The sequence below is a fragment of the Silene latifolia genome, chromosome 2 (genome assembly GCF_048544455.1).
Source record: "Silene latifolia isolate original U9 population chromosome 2, ASM4854445v1, whole genome shotgun sequence".
In the NCBI taxonomy this organism is placed as follows: Eukaryota; Viridiplantae; Streptophyta; class Magnoliopsida; order Caryophyllales; family Caryophyllaceae; genus Silene; species Silene latifolia.
Window position 1 is genome coordinate 145074732 of NC_133527.1, and position 8119 is coordinate 145082850.

The 8119-nt window shown below is 41.1% G+C and overlaps 1 non-coding gene across 1 annotated transcript; it reads right to left on the minus strand.

Moving 5' to 3' along the window:
• Positions 1 to 5086: 5086 nt before the first annotated feature.
• LOC141645553 (small nucleolar RNA R71) lies at positions 5087 to 5193 on the minus strand. The gene has a single exon (XR_012545033.1). It is a non-coding gene; the product is annotated as a small nucleolar RNA R71 (small nucleolar RNA).
• Positions 5194 to 8119: the final 2926 nt, after the last annotated feature.

Below are 8119 nucleotides of genomic sequence, written 5' to 3' on the forward strand. Positions count from 1 at the left end.
GCCCTCGATCTTTGTCTCCAAAAAGTCTCCTCTTGTCAAAGCAACTGGTTATAATTAAGGTGTGATTGATTAAGAGGAAAAATATTGGTGACCCGATTAACTTGGCCTTCTTCTTGGGGATGGTCTTAGTACCGAGGAAAACTTACGGTACAAGAGTATAGTATGTTGCCTTCCGTATGTAATACAGAGTCCTCACACTTCTCTACTGACTACTGCCTAATACTCTCTCGTATTCTATATTTTCTTTCCTATTTTTTTATTCGGTTATTCGAGTTTTTTTCCCTATTTCCTTTTTTGAGATGATTTGTGTAATACTCCGTATTTATATGTCTTGGGGTACTCTATCGAGTAGCCCTTACTCTGTCGAGTAAGGGCAAGTTGCGAAATAAAATAGTTTCTGACCTGTTGGGTACTCGATCGAGTAGCTGGGGTACTCGATCGAGTAAGGGGGTACTCGATCGAGTACCTTGGGTACTCGATCGAGTGTCCGGTTTACGGGGAGTTTTTCTCGGGTTTTGTTAATTATGCGATTAAGGTATTTAAACATAACCATCATTGTTTTAAATCACTTTTGCAAAACCTAAAAACCTGTTTAAGAAAGAAAGCAGCCACTTCATCTTCCTAATCGCATTCTTAGCAATTCCCGGAGTTCAGACGGTCAGTTCGTGTCATAGTTCGTATCGTTGAGTTCCTTGCGTCGAGGGTAAGCTTTTAATACAATTTTTATAATGTTTTGCTAAGTTTGGTTAAACCCTAAATTAGGGTTTGGGGGTTTTTATGAGTAGTGTGTGATGTGTAGTCTTTATGTGTGATGTGTTAGGAGGAGGATTCGTAGAAGAGGCGTTTTGATACAGCTGTAGATACCGTCTGCTTGTTGTGCTTTCCAGGTAGGATTTCCTACTCAGTATTAGTCCCATAATGGGATATTGGTGATGTGCTGTAGTTAGTTGTTGATATGATGATTGTGATTGTGGTTGTGATTGTGATTGGTTGTCTATGGTTCTCGAGATGCGTTCTCGGCTGAGTGGGGTCACTTGCGGGAGTGACTTCACGCCCTAGTTTCGCCCTTCGTGGAACCCGCCACGGAAGGGGATGTGCACATTAATGGGACAGGGTTATCGCTCGGTATGATGAGCGGGGCTTAGGTGGGAACGGCTGCGGTCCCCCATCGGTGTGGTGGTCCGGTGGACGATCGATATTGAGATGATGGGAGTTGGTGTGTGTGTGTGTGTGTGATGATTCATTGTCTGTGTATCTTATTATTATTATCTATATTGATTGTGTGATTAATGCGACCCGGTGTTGTTTTGTAAACTGCGGTGATCCATTCGGGGATGGTGAGCGGATATTGAGCAGGTATTGAGATGAGTCTTGGGATAGTGGGATGCCACGACGGATGATAGGAGTCTTCATTTGTAGCCTTAGTTTATTTACATTTCGATTAGAACAGTCATTTGAGAATATTGTATCGTACTTTGGTTTGGTTTTGAGGATTGTATTTATTCATTAAACTATTTATAATAAACGTTGTTTCTGTTTTGTCTATTTGATTATCATACCTCGGGCGACCGAGATGGTGGCGTCTTCATACCTGAGTGGTCCTGGTAAGGCACTTGGAGTATGGGGGTGTTACAAATGGTATCAGAGCGACGATCCTGAAACCTGTAACCAATGAACTTAATGAACATAGGGAGTCAATTAAAATGAACCCGGGGTAAAAGTTGTAGGAGCTAGTGCAAAGGCTTGGGAGACGTCCTAAAGTCGCGGGGGTCGCCCTACAACTTTGAACCGGTCACATGGGAAAGTGTTTGTCGAGTCATATGTGTGCTTGGTTAACTTGTTAACAATGTGATGAAGTGTGTGATTGTTGGATGTTGAAGGAGAAGTTGAGAATGTGAAAGAAAAGTAATATATGTGTAGACTTGATGTTGGAATAACATGTTGGATGTTTACAATGTGGCTTTAATAGCATGATGAATTGATCTTGTTGATAGTAGAATAGATGCGTAGCATATTTATTATGATATCATGTGGTTTTATAAAGTTTAGCATGTTAGTATATGACGTAATATGCGGGTAGCTCTTACGTATTAGTGGTACTCGATCGAGTGAGACTGACTCGATCGGGTGGGTTTTTGGCGATTTTGAGTCCAGAATCGAGTTTTGGGGCACTCGATCGAGTAACTAGGGGTACTCGATCGAGTAGGGGGTCACTCGATCGAGTAGCCTAGATACTCGATCGAGTGTGTAAGAGATCAGAAGGTCTGTTTGGTTCTGGAGTTTGGGTACTCGATCGAGTACGTGGGGCACTCGATCGAGTAGCCCGTTACTCGATCGAGTGTGTTTGGGAACTCGATCGAGTGGGTTCTGGGCATCGTGTTTTCGTGTTTTGAAGTTTAGTACGTGTGTTTATGTTTACCCCTTTCTTATATAGCTTCAAGATGCCGCCCAAGAGAACTGCTTTGTATGCGAGAGCTGAGCTTATGACCACGGATGACATCGTTAAGATGTTAGAGCACCAGGATGCTCTTACTGAGACCCTGAAGAGAGTGAATGAGGACAAGGATAAGAGTAGGGAGAAGGAGGTTGATCATTCAAAAATCAGCCTCTACATTGTGATGTGACCATAATTGGCGCATATTTAGCCCCCGAATTACCATTGTTTCCATGCTTTTTAGTGCCTATTCGGGTCATTTCTTATCTTTAGTTCTTTGTTTTGCATATTCTTTGAGATTTTGATCCCTTGGTAGGAAAGGAGTAAGAATCTTGCATTTTCATGGCAAAACGAGGCTAAATTGATTGTATTCAATGACCAAGCATCAAGGAGAGACAAGACTAGAAGGCCTTTGTACATATCATTAGTAGAAGAGCATTGTTGAGAAAAGGATCCTTGAGTCCCCGAGGAAATCCCCAAGGAATTTATGAAGAAAAGGGAAGAAAAGAAGAAGAATTGAAGCTGACCAACAATCCGAACGGATTGTACCAAATCCGCCCGTCCGTCCAGCCCAATCCGAGCGTCCCACCTTGGAATCCGCTCGGATTCCCCAAAGACAATCCGAGCGTCCCTCTCTTGAATCCGCTCGGATTCCTCAGCCCAGATCCGGCCGTCCCGACTCCAATCCGCACGGATTTGAAGACAAAGACGTTTTCATTCTTCAAACTAAGAAAAGAGAAGCCCTTCTCTCAGAAAATACCGGATTCTCCTTGCTCAACTTAAAAAGTGTAATTACTAGTTTAGCCCTTAGTTAACCCTAATGCATCCTCCCTAATTTTCACTATAAATACCCCATTAGGCTAATTAGAGGAGCATGTTCTTCTTATCAATATTTAGAGTAGTTAATATCAATCAAATCTCTCTTCAATATTGTAATCAAGTATTAATCAAGTTTTAATCCAAGTTTTAGTTCCTTAATCTCTCTCTTGTTCTTCCTTTATTTTGGGTAATTGAAGATTATTTGGGTTATTATTGGGAGATTGACAACCTCTCAATCTAGGATTCAAGTACTTCTATTATTCTTGCTTTATTATTGGAATCATTAGTAGGTATAATCTCTTAATCCCTTTTTAATTATTGTTAATTACTTTCATTTATTCATCATGTTTCATTATGTTAGTATGATTGACAACCTTTCTAGCATGATCAATATGATAATGAGTGAGTAGTCTCTTAGCTAGGGTTTAATGGGTGATTAGGGAAACCAACATGGGGAACGATTCATGCTTAAATTAATATGCTTTCATATCTTATTTGCTTGCTTGTTTTGATCTTAATACATGCACATGTTATATTTGATGAAATGCTAAGCCTATGAATCCTTGCATTTACTATCATCTTCTATCCTTTCAACTTGACTTGTAAGACATAACCCAACTCGAGTCTTGTTAGACCATGCATGTGTTGAGTAGGAAAGATTAAGTCGACTTGTAGGTGTTGTACAATCTAATCGATTCGGCTCCGGGACCCAAACTTTCCTAGGATTGTAAGATATAACCCAACTCAATCCATCACAACAATAATTGCTTGCTTATAATTTGAGAACATGTTTGTATGATCATATCCCATGATTCCCCTATGAACCCATGACACCCTAGTGCCTTTAATCAATTGTTTACACCCCTTATTTTATTCATCTTGCTTGTCTATTTTCATTGTTATTTTAGTTTAGTAACCTTCTACATCAACCCAATTTGTGACACCCCTTAGACACTACTAGTTACAATAGAATTCTCATTTCAATACCCGTCCCTTGGGATCCGACCTTTACTTGCCTCTTTACTAATTGTAGAGTTGTTTGTGGAGTATAAATTGTGTTTTGTATCGACCATTGACCAACGACCACATATGCTTAAATTGTGAACACGAAATGGCCTCGATCAAAAATGGCGCCGTTGCCGGGGACGGTGTTTAATTGATTTAAGATTTCTTTTATTGTTATTAGTTGTGTCTTTTTCACCTTGGGGAAGTAAAACTCCTCAAGGTTTGTTCTAATTGTTTTCGAGTTGTTTGATATTTTGCATGTCTAGAAGGTTACAAAGAGATTTGTTACCTTTTGACCGTGAAATCGAAAGAACCTTGACGAATAATAGGAGACTTGTTAGGAGGAATTTGGGAGGTGTTGGTGAAGTTGTTCAACCCACTAGTGAGTTTGTCAATCCTTTCGCAATAGAAGGAGAAGAGAACCCATTAAACAATATCCCACAAAATCCACCTACAATGCCTAAATTCTCGTCACACTCTATACCCACCGAGGAGGATCTACCAAATGGTACTCTTACACCGCAACATCTCACCGGTAATTTTATTGCCAAGTCCGCCTTCATCCAACTAGTTGAGAGGAGCCAATTCGGGGGAATGCCTAGTGAGGACCCTCATTCTCATATGGAAACCTTTTGCGATTATTGTGAAGCTATCTCTCAAACGGGCGTGACTCAAGACCAAATAAGATGGGTCTTATTTCCTTTTTCGTTAATCGGCACCGCAAAGCAATGGTTGAAGGGCCTTGATAAGGCCACCCTTGGAATAGATTCTTGGAAGAAGTTAGCTCTAGCCTTCTACAAAAAATTCTACCCACCGGAAAAGACTAACATGCTAAGAGCTCAAATTACGGGTTTTAAGCAAAGGGATGAAGAATCTTTGTATGAAGCTTGGGAGCGGTTCAAAGGTATTTGTCGCTTATGTCCTCACCATGGACTTAGCGAATGGTTTTTAGTGCAACAATTTTGGAATGGTTTATATGAAGATTCAAGGAACATTCTCAATATGGGATCAAATGGAATGTTCACCGAAGTTGATGACAATCAAACATGGAACAAGATTGAGGAAATGGCGGTCCATAATTCACAATATAGTAGGCCTCGCAAGGCTACTAGAGGAGGAAAGTATGAAGTGGACTCCGTTACTCAATTGGGTGCTCAACTTAGTGCTCACATTGACACAATCAACTTGAAGTTTGAACAAGCTATGGCTAGACTTGAGGAAAACTCAAAAACATCAAAGCATCATGTCAATGCCATGACGGCATCCTCATCAATCCCATGTGGGATATGTGAGAATTGTGGAACTTTGGGTCATGACTCAAGTGAGTGTAGGGGAACAACCGAACGAGTTAATGCTTTCCAAGCTTACAAAAGTGGTACCCCTTATTCAAATTTTTACAATGAAAACACCAAGTTCCATCCAAATCTCTCATACAAAAGCCAAAATGTTCAAAACCCTCAAACAACATACACCCCACCACCCATGAGAAATCAAAATCAAAGACCCTTTTACAATCCAAACCAAGGTTACCAAAATCAAAATCCATACAATCACCAAAATTACCAAGGTTTTGATGTTCAAAAAGCGGTCCTCCAAATGCAAAAGAATCAACAAGAATTTTTCACTCAAATGCAAAAAGATAGCCAAGCAAAAGACACCACCATCAACAACATTCTAGCTCACACCAAGATGTTGGAAACACAATTGACTCAACTAGCATCTTCAAGCTCACAAAGACAAAAGGGGCAATTACCACCTCAAAGTAATCCCCCTAGACATGAAACGGTTAGTGCCATTCACTTGAGAAGTGGTACAAGATATGAAGCACCGAAGGAGCAAGTTGAGAATGAAGTTGTGAAAGCTAGTGAGAATGAAGTTGTGGTGCAAAGCCCCAAAGAAGGGGAATCATCAAAAGAAGAAAGTTCAAAGAAAAATGAGGACAAGGCCAAAGAGAAGGAGCCCATTGTGATTAGACTTCCTTTTCCAAGTCGTCAAGCCAAACCCAAATTTGATGATCAACTTGGAAAATTCATGGAAATTGTGAAGAATTTAGAAGTCTCAATTCCTTTCACGGAATTAATCAATCACGTACCGGCCTATGCAAAGTACATGAAAGATATCCTCACAAAGAAGAAGTCGATCCGGAAACTTGAGACTATCGCCTTTACTAAGGTGAGTAGTGCAATACTTCAAGGGAGTTCACCTCCAAAGTTAAAAGATCCGGGAAGCTTCTCAATACCGTGTACCATTGGCGACACGACGATCAACAAAGCCTTATGTGATCTAGGGGCTAGTGTGAGTGTCATGTCGTACTCGGTAAGTAAAAGGTTGGGAATGGGAGAGCTTAAATGCACCAATATCACACTTCAAATGGCCGATAGATCGACGAAGACACCATTAGGGATATGGGAAGATGTCCCCGTGCGAATTGGGAAGTTTTTCATCCCGGTGGACTTTGTCATTGTTGATATGGAGGAAGATTCCAACATTCCAATCATCTTAGGAAGACCTTTCCTACACACCGCGGGTGCGGTGATTGATGTGAAACATGGAGAGCTCACTCTAGAAGTGGGAGATGAAAGCATAACTTTTAATCTTGACAAGACCATGAGAGCTCCTCGTTTGCATGAGCCATGTTTCATGATTGATCATTATATAGGAAAGATGAAAGGAAGAAATCGGAACTCCAATGGAGGAAGAAAATTGAAGATGCTCCATTCAAAGAGCAAGTGAATCGTGACAAGGAGAGCTTGCAAAGCTCATCAAAATCAACCAAGGAAGAAGAAGATGGCCTCATTGGCCAAGAGAAGAAATTGGGAGAGTTGTCTCCATCTAAGCAAGAGATTTTCAATGATCAACTCAATGAAGTTTGTGGTCTTTGGGACGACGAATTTGAAGGGATATTTAATCCCTACATTGGGCATGCCATCGATCATGATCAACAACAAGGACCACGGTCTATTGAGGACCTCTACCATAACAATGAACAAGCTTTTGATTACTTATTCAAGGTGTTGAGCAACATCAACAACACCTTGAACATGCCCCCTTGACATCTCATCAAGAATGAGAGTTTGGTGGAGTCCTCCCTAAACCACCACTTGTAAATATTTCTAACTCCCTAACTTACATTTCAATTCTCGTATTGCATTTTTGTCATTTTTGGATTTTTATTTACGTTGATCAAAATAATTGTCATGTAAGAGAGAAGTGAGGGAGGGACTAACGATTTCAATTGATGTGTAGTGCTTTGCCTTAGTGTGGGGATGGCAATTGCCTAGGCTATTCGTGCCTTAGTAGTACCCTCACAATGAAGAACACAAGATTTGAAAGAAAGAAAGAAAGAATGATAAGGGATTGCGTTTGTGCACGGGTGGAGCTGAAAACGTGTACAACAGAGAAGAATCCGAGCGGATTCCTGAGAATCAGCCCGTCTGCAGCAAATCCGAGCGTCCTGCTGAGAAGACGCCCGTCTCCGGGTGAAATGAAATTGCAAATTTCTTGACTGTTAAAGAATCCGAGCGGATTTTTGGAAAGGCGCCCGTCTCACAGAATCCGTCCGTCTTTTATACAAGACGCCCGTCTTGCAGCTGAAGAAAACAAAGAAAACTCTCTGGACTGAAATCCGTCCGTCCTGCACAAAATCCGCCCGTCCCTAAAAAAGAATCCGAGCGGATTCCACAGAATCCGCCCGTCTCTAGGCGGGATTTTGAAAATTTTGAAGCTGCAGAATCCGCACGGATTGCGCACAATCCGCACGGATTGTCCCTGCGTTCTGAAATTGTCGACTTCTTTATAACCCACCCCACCTTCATTCATTCATTCATTCATTCACAAACACTACCCACAACATCAAAACCC